The following is a 14,342-nucleotide window of genomic DNA, read 5'->3' as shown; positions in this document are numbered from 1 at the left end:
TTGCAAGAACCATGCTGGGATATTATCTTGTTAGGATCCTTCCTTCAAAGACTGCAATTCTTCCAGTTAACCCTACATATCTTCCAAAAGTGAGCAATGTGATCAATCCTTTTTATTTTTATTTATATAAAGCACGAGATTATGTGGCAGGAGTCATGGTGGAATTAATTTTGATTTTCTGGTTGGTACATATACCTACAATATTTTTGTGATGCAAATGAATCTAAATGACTGTAAGGATGCATTGTAGTTGTAGTTTAGTGGATTTCATTTGTTTTAATTTCTATCTGTAGTTTGAAGATGAGCAGGAGATGTGTGCTCACACAATATACTGTACAAACATTGACAAAAAGGTGAGGTTTAGTGATTCAATGTCATTTAGCATGTGATATCTAAGTCAGAGTTGCATTAAATTGTGTCATTTTGGTACTGTTATAATAGTTGTGTGGATCACTAGTTAATGGTAGGTTCTCAATTGCTTTGCAAGTTTCCCAAGTAGAGATGTTCTTTGAATGACTTTGTGGTGAGGTGGGTGCCAGGACAACATCCTTCTTTTTTTTATTTGATACTTTTGAGAAAACTTCCAACTTGGTTGATGATTGTTTTTAAGCCTGCATTCAGGTTTCTCGTTTAAGATTGCTTGGAATTCTGTTCATTCAACCCGCATTGCATTTGTTGAATTTGTAATGGTAAGTAATCCTTGAGTATTTTGAATTTATTTATGCTCTACACTAGGAAAAAATATGGGTGATTGTTACCTACATCCAATTTTAAGGTTAACTTATTGAAATTTATAGGCATTTGGATTATAAGTTCATAAATGCATGGGTTGCTTTCCAAGTTTCACCTTTGATAATATTTAATCATTGTTTAGTTTAAATATGTACATGCCAATTACATAACACATTAATGTTGGAATCACCCTTTTTAAATTTGGGACAAATTCAATATAAACTAGCTTATATATCTTTTTAAAATCTCTATCAAATGTCTACATATGTAAGAAATTGATAAAATAAGTATACATATGTAATATCAATAAATAGTGTTTGTGTAGCCAATACAATTTTTATAATGAATTTAAAAGGTGAACTTCTATAATAGTCTTGGAGATGATAGAATTTTTGCAAAAAGGATGCTGTGACAGAGGAGTAACACCAATTTCTACAGACATTTAGGTACAACAATTATTGTGATAATGTAATTTTTTGAGTCAATTTCATTGACCCATGTTTCATGAGTAGTGTTTTTTTGACAAATATCCTTCTTAATCTTCTTCAAATTCTCCATCAACTACTCTCTCAAGATTTCACAAACATCTATTTGTGCATTCTCCTTCAACATCCTAAGGCACTGTATAGTGGTAGTAGAAATAGAATGTATCCTACTGCTCTTGTAAACTTTGTAGCCAAGTACCATAGATGCAAATTTTACATCCTGCTTAATATCTTTTGCTATCATAGCTCTTCAATCCTATTTTAATTTTGTCAACTGTGTAACCATATCTCTGTATCTTTGTATCTTGATCCATGACCTAGATCTAAACCTCTCCTATCTTTTGATTTAGCAAATGAACTTTTATCGTAACATCTTCATGCTTAATATCTTCTATTGTCATAGCTTTTCAATCCCATTCTCAACTATGTGCTTACTAATGAAGAATTGTTTACAACTCAAAAGTGGAACACATCCACATATTTAATTGAGCAAGTAGTTCTCCATCTCTTATAATCTGACAGAAAATTTTACTAGGCTGGTAAAATGCTTACACAATCACAAAATTTTCGTGAAATAGTAGATTGGTGTCTATGACAAAGGAACAACATACTCTTTGGTGGAAGTGAGTGTTCAATTAGGACAATTTCATGCCTAAAGAAGATAGCATAGAGAAGCTCTCAACTCATTTTTGTCAATCTCCATCGAAAGAAAGAGCAGTGCTGACATGAAAATTATTTTATGCTCCTCTGATTACCTACCTTTCAATGAGTCCACCATCCAAAGAACAAACAACTTGGATGCACTCTGAACAATGAAGTTTCTATTCGAAGAATTAGAAAAAAGCTTTGATGAAGCCTCTTGTAAGATTGATAACATGTCTTTCTTTACATCAAGAGAGAGGCCTAGATAATCTAAGCCATTGCTTGCGATCAAGTCAACAACCTGAGCATCAAGAAAAAATGTAATACAAATGAAATAATATAAGGTTTGGATACTTGTGTAGAAATTTGGAGAAAAGAAAATTAAATGTTGGGCACAGAAGATATCCTAGATTCAAAACAAAAATTAGTAAACCCCACCATTGATCTGGACCAATCTCCATGAAATTCACGCAAATTTTGAGGGATATAATATTTAAAAAGACCTCTTATGATTTATTGATAACAAAGAGATGGGGGATGACATGTAAATGATGCAGTCATAGTAATTGTTTTAAGGGACTACACCAATATAATCTTCGAAATTAACAAAAAATCATAACCTTTAGCTGAAGAAATAAACTGCAATTATCATTATACTAAAAAAAAAGAATACACATCCTATTAGTACAGGTTCATTGGATAAATCACGTGTTGAATCCAAGGGATTATTGAACCCAAGAATTTTTGCTTCAACAAGAAATGTTTAAGAGCTTGCATTATTTCCAAAATGGTTCCTTTAGATAAATGTTCCAGCACAGGACTAATTTGATTCATAAGCCTAATCAACAAGAGATCATCACCAATGCAAAGGACCTCGCCAAATGTTGACTCCACATCCCCTTTCCATAGAAATTCTACTAACCGTGTCCAAACACTCCAAAAACTATCACTGCCCTAACCTATCTTGCTATTCAATAAATTGTCAGTGGCTGTTGGATGTGAATTTTCTTTCATAGAATCACACACCTCTATTTTTGCATCCTTGCCTGCAACCTACATACTAGAGAAAGCAATAGCTTCATCTTCTAATACTTTCAATGTGTTCCTTACTAAGGGACCCTCATTAGACCTATTTATGTCCCATGCTTTTGTAAATATTTGATTTCCTTCCAAATTTTCCAATATAGACCTTTGAGTGTCATTTGAAATAAACTCAATGGTTGCCCTCTTTGATGTCCCCCAGACATCTGGCAAGGGATTCACCATAAAATCACCCCGCAAGGCTTTGAACTTCATATCCCATATATCAAATCCCATTTTAGCTCTGTATGATGTACCTCTTCTAGATTACTCATTGATAACCCCTCAGATGCAACAAGTTGTGCAGGTGGGTATCTACCTTCATTTTTCTTCCAAAATTTGGAGCTTAAAAGCACAAAACTAGGGAATTTACAACAATTAGCCCTTCCATCTTCAATAGTAGTGATCCTACCAGCTGATAAAGAAAGATCTTGAGCCATTTCATCTATAGTTCGTTTGAAACCATGTACCCTTTTTTTTCTAAAGAATGCAACCCATCTTGTGAGCTTCCCATAAACATTTGAAAGCACAACAATTGAAAATAAAATTTAAGTTTTTAACTATCTAGAAACAAAATGCAAGCAACTGCAAACAATGAAAGTACTAAGCACATTTCAAACTTTATGCTCAGTTAATTTTTGATCTATCATTTGTGTCCATACTTCATAGTGCACCCAAAAAGTTTTAAATTCCATCTAGGCATACATAAAATCAACTAACAGGCCATATCAACAATGAATACAACTTATGCTTGGTCCTACCATCCATTATAGTCTGTATAAAATTATTCGATAAAAGGATAAACATACTGCGTAAAAAATGCCCAGAGAAAAGCATAGAGTGAAAATAATCAAAGAAACCCTGGAACACTCATCACGTAGCCTCTATTAAATGAACATCATCTAGAAGGCCAACTTCTGCTTAGAACACAAGAGCCCATATAAATATAATATCTTTAGATTTAGGCTTTAGCACATCACTAAGGAACATATCAAAGCTTGCTGACAAAGACATTCTGGGGCAACTATAACTTGCAAGCATCATGATTACCATTTACAAGCACAGGAAAACTACTCCCATGGGAACATGTGTATCAGTTCTTCCTTAAGACATCTCTTCATCATGATTTCTCAGCGCAAAACCACAAAAACATTAAGCTTGAAGAAACATGGGGGCTAAGATTAAACAATGGCCTCTTCATCATGATTTCTCACCTAGATGCAATGAGTGCAGTGTTCATTTCATTTTCATTAGAGATGGGTTCTTGTGAACTAGGACTCATGAAACATGGGTCAATGAATTTGACTCAAAACCTACATGGTTCAATCCTGGAAGCAAAAATTAAGTTTACCAACTAGAGTTATCAAGAAGTCTAAAGAACTAACATAATTGAAAGAGTTGTTGGCACTTTAAAATTCATATAGTTTCCAAATACATTTTTTTCAAGAAGTACTAGCTAGTTTTAAAGTCAATAATAACTTTAGGAGAAACTAAGGTAGCCTTCTTCTGTAAATCATCTTTGTCTCTTCAGGAGTTAACATAAAATTTCTCTTATTTCCTATATGTTTCTAATATTCTTAATTCACTTTGACTTTCCATGCACTTGCACTAATATATTAGCGATCCTTTGAATTTTGCAACATCTGTTAAAGAATTTTGAGCCTTACCCATGGAGTTGTGCTATAAGCTTTCCAAATCCTTAAGAAACAAAACGAACATTTTTACTATGTTGGACTTGGGAATGATTCTATGGCAATGGAAATTACAAGCACTCGACTAACTTTGAAATTTATCATAAGAGCTTTTAGCCTTTTACTAAGATGGGTGAGAAGATAATAGAATTGTTGTCATTAACAAACAACTGAACAAGTAGTTAAACTAGCAATAACATCCAGAAACACTTATGACAAATTAGAAGCTCTGAGGTTGGACTCAATAAAAAATAGTTGGAATCTAAAATGAGAAACTTGAATATAAATAACAGAACCTTGCACTTTGCTTTCTGCTGAATATATGATTCGGAATAGAGATGAATGGATCATTATTAAAAAACATAAAAAGAAATAGGTTGTACACAATCAGACTGCATGGTATTTATTTCTCATACATGTTAACTAAAGGGCATCTCAGGAGCAATACCTGATAGCTATTCTTGAAAGAATTATAACTAACAAATTTGTTATGATATTGACTATAAACTCATATATCTTCAGCTCTTCCAATTCAAAACAATGGGATATTTTGCAAAACTAAAAAGATCAAGATTTCAGCAAGTTACCTTCATAAGTTCCAACAAGTTGGATTGTTGATTTTCAATCTGAACAAGTTGTTCCCTAATCATAGCCAATTCATTTGAATTGTGGCCATTGCACTAGATCTTAAAACTATTTTTGCATAAATCACTTGTGTTTTGCTTCTCATTAGAAACAGTCTCAACAATGGGTTTCAAATCTAAATGTTGGTCAGTCACAACACATTTGGTGTCACAATCTGAGCATCTAGGGGCTTCTAATTTTTCCACTATCTCTATATCTTTATATCTTGATCCATGATCTAGATATGAACCTCTCCTATCTTTCAATTTAGCAAATGAACTTTTACTGTAACATCTTCTTGCTTAATATCTTCTACTGTCATAACTCTTAAATCCCATTTCAATTTTGTCAACTGTGTAACCAAATCTTTCTTAGTAATCCTTAGAGTAGATACATCACCTCATGCATTGAAGCTTGTGACTGTTTCTAAAACTGATGCAGTAGGTAGGGTGGTGGTATCCAAAAACACAACAAGAGTTTGAAATTTTAGAGGTTTAGATAGTTGACCTATCGAAAAGACCTCAATTCCTTCAAGAACCTGACTTGCTAAAGCCTTCTACAATACTCCCAATTTAATGATTGTGGTCTTACAAACTCCAAATTACTTGGATTCAAGGGATTCTAAGGTTCCAACATAATCCAAATACCCCAATTCCCAAAACACTTCCTCAAACTATTCCAAAAGCTCAATTTTTTGCTTACTAACCCTGCTGCATACTTGAAATGGGAATAAATCTTTCTTTTCTAAAGGCACTAAGTAAGACAATGATATTTTTGGACACCCTTTATTGAGTTCTTCAACATATCAAAAGCTTTTTATATGACTTCTTTGGACCAACCCCACTATCTATAACAAATGCCCTATTATAATGCACAAAATTAGCCAATTTAACCAAGGAAGTACCCTCTGATGATCTCCTATCAATCCTAATTCCTGGATAGAGCCTAGTTATGTCTTAAATTGACCAAATCCTGAAGGAATTAGACTTCAGTACCCTACAAATGCAAAACCCTGAAATTTGTCTTCAAACCCTTATTTTCTAGGGCTTCCTCAATCTCCCGATTCCACACCCTTCTAAACTAAATTGTTGATGGATTTACCATCAACTGAACATTATATAGTGTTCCCAAACACAAAAGGCTAGATTAATTCCTGCTATACTCGACCCACCATTTCATTGTTTTTCCTTCATTATTCTTCACTATGATCACCCTGCTCACCCACGAATCTGCATTTGAGATGTTAATAAACTATAATATAGGTTAGACCATGTCATTCCATGAAGGTTAGGCCTTTACTTTCATGGAATGACTACCATTCCTATTAAATCCTTATTGTGACAGTAATGACAAATTAGGAAATTGTTGTTCTAAATTAACTAGTGCGACAATAGCCTCAAAATAATGGTAAATTCATTCAATAATGATAGTGATTGAATAATTTAAACTTTTTCATTCATAAAAATACCAAACCAATTGATTTGAGACCCCAAAAGATCAAGGAAAACTTGCAGAAATTGAAGTTTTATTGCTTGCTATCTTACACCAGTCCGTACACCCTTGATTTTTTTTTCCCTTCATAACAAAGACTCCTATATAAGACTCCCTAATAACTAATTCCAACCAACTATCATCGTTGAGATGGAAGATTTAAAGTTTTAAAAAAATAAGCTAACATTTTCCCTCCATTTCCTAAACTAGCCATTCATGTTTGAATATTTGAATTATTTAACTCTTAAACTAACTTGAACATTAAAACTTAAAAAGGTCCTCATAGACCTTGATTATTATTTTAAACACTACTATTGCCTAAATTACTTCTTAACCCCTTTGGACATTATAGGTCCACCTAGACTGCATAATTGGTCCTATTAAGGACACATTCAAACATATTGTATTTATTACATCAGTTTGATTCATTACATCAATGGAAAGTCATTATAGACTTTAGGATTTGCCAATTAATCTCCATTCCTTTGATTTGTCTTGATATTCTGATTTGGTATTCCATTCCTCTGATCTCTATTGGATGTCCTTGGGGTCTTCATAGTCTTGATTTCTTGATTGGTTGAGTGTGGTGCTCCTGCACCAAAAACCTAACCTTCTTAGTAATCTTTCCTGGTTTGTCTCTAAGCCATAAAAAATGATCATGAATTCTACTCAATATGATTCGTATCCATTCAGGTTCAATGAAAAATTGAAAATGTTAACATACTATGCTAGTTGTATCTCTCCTACTTTCCTATACTCATCTTTCAAATTTCCTTTCACACATGATGACTCATATTCCCTACAAGTATCTTCATCTCCTGGTTTCCTAACATTCTTTTAAACTGTAGATTTTTTAATTTGTGTGGTAATAAATCCTAGTAATTGACATAGAACTTGGGCTAGAGATGGACTAATTTACTAAGAAGATTTGAACATGTTAAAAAGGCTAAGCCAAAACTAGGAAAGACAGCTTCTTAAAAAGAGTCCTATTCAAGCCATTTTTTGGTTGACTCCCTTGTTCACTTTTACCCAAAGTTGGAGAGTTTAGCCAAAGTTGGTGTTATGCCATCAAAATCTAGAGAGGTAGTCCATTCCAAGTCATTTTGTTTCACTTTCCACTTAGTCTTTATGGTTTTCTTAGAGAAAGTCTAATTACTATAGTTCTAATATAGTTGTCCTCATTAAAAGACAATGTTTTTCAATGCCAGTCTCTGCTAATTTTTCTCTTCGATTTCAAGATTTTCATACTTAGAATGAAGTATTTTCACTAGTGGATGATGGACTAGCTACAATGAGGAGCCACATGACCCCCATGCCATGGCCTTTTCAACCAAATTAGATTTCTGTCATCAAGAAAAAATAACTATTTCAAAAGAAACATTAGAGATTAACGTTAGTCCAATTTGAAAAGCATTTAGTTTGTTGTTATTACTGATTATATGAGGCATGCTTGTCATTTGACGTAATTTTCTATTGTGAAACATGCACATCCATCAAAAGGATGTTTATCACGTCCATGCTCAAAATCAAGGATGTTGTTAAGAAATAGATTGGAGGTTGTTTCTACTAGCCAACAAATAGCTTGAATACATGTCAAGATATTGCTTTAGGAAGATATTAAATGTGTGATTTGATTCAACTTTTGGCTGCCTAAGTCATGGATGTTGTGTTTTCCTATAGATTGCCTTGTATGTTAGTTGGCATGTTTGTCATAAACCAAGTTAAATGTTTTTATTATCTGCAGGGAAGACATTACTTAAATCTATTAAATCATACTTTCTGCAAATGTAGGTAGAGAGTGCCATACTTGCATTGAATTGTAGCGGTGCAATTTTGCATATAATTAACAGTGCTTTGGAATCCCCTTGACTGGGTGTTCCTGATGAGTTTTTTTGCAAGTTTGTTTATGATCATTGTTAGTGAGGTGGTATTCTATTTTTGAGCATTTTTCTTTTAAATTGAATTCACTAGGATCATTGCACCATAATTGCTTCTTACAGTATGACTTTTAAGACTTTTAGTATGCTGATTACATATTTTTTTCCTTATAAGATTGCAGATGAGACTTTCATTATTGATACACTCATGGGAATGTATCATCCAAAGTCCATTGTCTTCTCTGGTGCTCTTAGTGCACTTATTGTTATGATTGTAAGTAAGACAGTTACTCTAGCATTGTATATTTCTAGCTTCAGTTTTGGAATACAATGTTATTAATGGAAGTGATTTTGGTAAAGACATATTTGTCTCATTCATATGGGGTTGGGATTGAGCAAATGCTGAATTGATTTAATTTGTATGATGCTATGAGTGAAGGTGCTATCAACTGGATTAGGGAAAATAGTTCCAAATTTGATCTCAAAGAAGCACACAAATTGTGCTACTACAGGTAGGGAAGTGTACATACTATTTTGATGAGATACTATTCGACTTTCTTTTTGCATAGATTTTTTAAAATATTTTATCAAAAAAGAATGAGGGGATGGAAGGCATCACCTTTCATTATAGGTGTGGTAGACTAGCACATTCTGAAATCAAAGCAATGCTTGGTTTCAAGTAACATCTACAATTTCATTTATTATTATTTATTCATTTGTTAAGTGTTAAGTGTTATGTTTGAATAGACTTGTGTCAAGTAACATCTACATTTTCATTTATCCTTATTATTTATTCATTTGTTAAGTGTTATGTTTGAGTAGACTTGACACAAGATTTTTCAAATAAGAGACTTATAATTTACCATTGTGTCTTGTCTTTATGTAGAACATTAAACAAATGATAGTAAGTTTAATCTTTTTGTGTGAATTAATAATTTAGCACTTTTCTCAACAAAATAATCTTTACATGGTCTCTCATTTTTTTGAGTTTTGAATTGTGATTTAATTACTTTGAATGTGTTGTCAATCTATACAGTTTTAATGGCCTTGTCCTCTAAATGTGTTTTTACTCAAATTAGATGAAATGATATTGATGTTGAATTCATGTGATACTTTACAATGAATGAGGTGGCTGAAAGGCTTGCATACTATTCAATTTTTGTGAACATGTTCTCATATGTGATAACAGAGATGCATAAGAGTGTACCAAATGTTGCTAATTTTGATACAGACTGGATAGGTGTTGCTTTTGTGCTCACACTACTTGGAGCCTTCCTTTTTGATGCATATTTGGGATGCTCTCCTATTGCTGGTATCAAATCATATAAATTTTTTTGTTAGAAATGGTCTATTTTTACCTCCACTATGATCACACTAGTATGGATGAAATATTTAGTTATACACTTCAACCCCAAGCCTATCAATTGTACTCTTGCACCTTGCCAGGGTACAAGTGCTAGTAGGTTAAACTAAGTTACATAATATAATTATCCTAAAGTGTCGGCTAGAATACACTAGTTAATTTTCACCAAACAATAGATGTGCTTAGGCCTCAATAAATAGTAGATATTCTAACCATTGTTAAAATAGTCCTTAATATTTAAGACCACTGATGAGCATTAACGGACAACTAGAATCCTTTTGTTGATGTATGGGAGTAAAAAACACTTCAGTAGCCTTGAATACTTTGAGCCACAAGAAAGACTTCAACTGAGAAGGTGGTAAATTATTCTTGTAAGTTAGCTTAGATCCTACTTTATACTCTACTACAACCTAGAATCTTATATGGATTAGCACTGCTTTTAAAGTGCTGCTTCAAATCAGTTGATTCTCCTGCAATAGTGATCTTGAAAGTTATTAATCTTCATTTTAGGCCTTCTACACTCGAAGGAATTGTATCCCTCATCTTCTATAATTATTAGAGGTTATACTCATGCTCCACTAATTACACTCTAGTACTATATCATGTTGAAAGACTCAAATCTTCTTCATGGATACTTCAGCCAGACACAATATTTTCAAACTTGATGAAAGTTGGCAGATTGAAATTAGTTCATACATGAAATTTAGAACTCAAATCCCAAGGAGTTGAATTCTAGAACTTGGTACCACTAGATCTTGGTATGGATCATCTTGTGCTAGGTCCATTAACAGTGAGCTCGGTCATCCAGTCTATGGATTGGTTTGCCAAACCCAGGCAAAAACCCAACACACTCTGACTGACACTCAACGAAAGAACCTATGAGGAGTTTGGGACATTTTGTGTTTTTTATCAACTCGACCCCCTAGCGCTAAAATTAACAAATAGGCCAGTGAATTTTGAAAAGTATTTGCTTTACTATTAATCTAGCTGCTCATTCTAAATTCAAACCTAATATGCATTGAATTTGTTTCTCATCCCACTACTTTTGTATTTTTGGTTCATGTGTTGTTGAATAGCTCCAAGGGTGAAGCTTGTCTGAGGTAAGTCAACTGTATGCTTGTACTCATTTTCATCTTCAATTTTACCTTGAGATGTTTTATGTGCTGCTACCATGATGAAAACCTTCTCTCCAAATGAAATAGTTGAGCAAGACCTATCAGAAACTAAAACAAGAAATGGGTATTGTTTTTTGTAGCGAATAGATGCATTGCCAAATTTCTTGAAACTAGGGATGGATGTAGAGTCATGTTTAAGAAAAAACCCCAAAGAAGAAAGTGCAAGGCCAGAAGAAGTAGCGACCAACCAATTTCCTCCTAGGGCTGTAAATGTAATAGTTAAAGAGGATGCAATGCTACCCCTAATTGGATGTTGAAGAATTGCCCAGTCTATAGCCCTTAAATCAACAATGTTGACCAAGTTGAGATCAGAAACATTATTCAACACACTTTCACTTATTTTTTCCACTTTAGCATCTACATCAACACTCACATAGGGGATAGGATCCCACAACAAAGATGAAGACCGTTGGTCTGCGGTGCAAGTTAATCAATGATGAAGTAGACAATGAAGAAGTGCCCTCTCCATAGCTCTTACAACCACAATGTCAACCTCGTGGAGATTAGAAACCATATATTAATTGGTGGCTTTGACCCCAAAAAATTTGGTTGCATTTACATCACTCGCATAATTGATGGTGCCATATGCATAAATGTCCATTTGTTCCATGTTGTATCAAGCAATTGTTTCTTATCCAAGCCATTTAATTTACAACCTTTTAAATCTCTACAAAGATAAAGTTGGAGCGAGAGATTTTTTCTTCTCAAAGGTGTCCTCTGATTCAAAGAGATAATATTCATCATAATTTTTTAGGGGTAAAATCCAGAATAGTTGCCTATTTCCCATCAACAATATTCTATAAACTTTCACTTTCTCTAGTTTTTTTTGATATTTTCCTTCCAGGTTTCTCTAGGGTACCAAAATTTGGCTTTAGTTTTGGAAACAACTCCAACTTACTGCTTCAAGTCTCCACTCCTTTAGAAATAGTATTACCTTTATTCTTTATTTATTTTTTCTTTGAGTCTGTTTCTATTTAGGTTCCTTCCTTTTAGATTTCCCATCCACTTCTTTGGATTCAAATCCATCCTTAAAGGATATAATCTCTTTGCACAGGGGAGACTCAAGAGATTGCATTACAACCATCTATGCTAAAGATCTAATCCTTTCCTCAAGAATTTTCACTGTGATATCCCCATTTTGATATATAATAATAAATATTATATATTATTAAAAAAGATTAATAATGTAGATAAATTGAAAAATATAAATTATATATATATATATACCATAAATATTATCATATAACTATACATGTATATAATAAATATATATACTTCTATATATATTAGATATTAAAATACTATATTATTGAATATAAATAATTAATATACATACACATAAATAAACTATTCACAAATATATCTTAATTACTTATTAATAGTATTATTAATTGCAAGGAATATGATTTATATAATTTATAATCATATTTAATATAATAATAAATAATATAGTTATCTTATTAATATATTTAATTTTAATAACGAAAGGACATGTCACTTAGACACACACACACACACACACACACACACAGAGGATATAAAAGGCATTGGAAAGGATACCAAGAAGGAAAAAATAAAATATACCCACAATTAGGGTTAAAAATCTAATGGCTTGAAATGGCTCATTACAAATGGTATCAAAGCTATTATCTTGCCATTCTGTGTGGAAGAATGTTTAAGCAGATTAGTGAACTACGTCAAATTCTGAAAATGATTGAAGGCTTCAAAAGAATTAAGAGAAATCTAATAACAATTGATATCAAAGCTAGCTCTTCCAAAGTATAGCTTATCTACTAGAAGGAAGGTAAAATTGACAATGGCCTTCCAAGAAGGATATTCCTTCCACAACATTCCATTGTTTGATGAAAAAGACTATACTTTTTGGAGCATAAGGATGAGGCTCTTGGATTTGATGTAAGAGGAAAATCATTAAAGCTTTCTCTATCTGCACTATGCTCATTACAAGAAAAAAGTACAGGAAGAATATTTTGCGGCAAACTGGCAACTTGGAAAATCAAAATAACTGTAGCAAAGTATTCACTTGGAGCTAAAATTAGTATATATTGAGAGCAATGCAGAAAGGAATCCTGAGCAAATGAAGAAATGACTGAGTCGGCCTTCCTAGAGTAGAATTTGAGCAGGATGTAGTGATACATGCATTGTTATATGAGAGGTTGTTTGAGAAGGTGATGCCACATCAATAAACTATTGCAGAGTTCATAGAAAGGGTTTCCACACTTAGAAAAACACTGGGCCTAACCCTAAATGTGGACGAGGGCCTTGTGGTAAATAAGATAGATGGAGCAGAAGGAAAAGTGAGTGGCAAGCACGAACCCATGCTGAGATCCTCAGGATTGTTTACTCCAGTGAAAATGAATCAATGCCTAGAGGATTCTTCCCTCATTGTGGAAGTGGAAAAATTGCTCTCTCCTATCTCAAATGACCACACTCCATCCCAACCTATTTCAAAAAATAAATGTGTATTAAGAAATAACACCACACTATGTGGGTACAATGGTTAGATTAGCAATATAGTTAGATTAGCAATATCGCAATTTAACTTGTTGTGGAAAATATTCTGTGATAATACAAGTGCTCAGGACATTACACTTAATAGTTGTATCCACCCTATGCCTCTTTGTACTCGAACTGATGTTTTTAATGAGTGCCTCTTCAATTTTGATGATGAATCGATGGATATTTGGGTGGAGCACAAATTGGGATAGTAGGAAATGTTGAAGACTCCCATTCTGTATGTAGATTACATGTCATAAGTGTGCTCTGAAATAAGATTTATCATGTTGGGTTCCCAGTTTGACTATGTGTGTGGTGAGATGTGTAAATTATTTTGAGTACCTCAATATAAGATATGATTACTCAACTATACAGAAGAGCCAAATTGAGGGACTATGGAGGAAAATAAACCATAGGCTGTGCCACATATTTTTCAAATTATTATAGCAAATAAGTATTTGTCCTTTGGTGTGAATGGGAATAACTATTGCATTGATCCCTAGCTTGCAATACAAGCATCTTGCATGCAAGTCATCTATGGAAGCACGTCAGCTATTTAGGAGACAATTAGCTGACATGCAGAGCATAATCACTTTGTTCACATATGCATTTCTGATTTGATGACCAGAGATATTAGGCACTAATGCTAATGAGACTATTAAGTGCTC

General features: G+C 33.3%; 1 pseudogene; it reads right to left on the bottom strand.

Annotated features, from left to right (window-relative positions):
* Nucleotides 1-1,968: 1,968 nt before the first annotated feature.
* LOC149552041 (microtubule-associated protein TORTIFOLIA1-like) overlaps nucleotides 1,969-14,342 on the bottom strand; it is a 113,323-nt pseudogene continuing 100,949 nt past the window's right edge.

This window comes from Cupressus sempervirens, chromosome 6 (assembly GCF_028749045.1).
Source record: "Cupressus sempervirens isolate cs-2001-9-10 chromosome 6, ASM2874904v1, whole genome shotgun sequence".
In the NCBI taxonomy this organism is placed as follows: domain Eukaryota; kingdom Viridiplantae; phylum Streptophyta; class Pinopsida; order Cupressales; family Cupressaceae; genus Cupressus; species Cupressus sempervirens.
The sequence above is the reverse complement of the archived record's forward strand: the minus strand, read 5'-3'. Positions and strand labels throughout refer to the sequence as shown.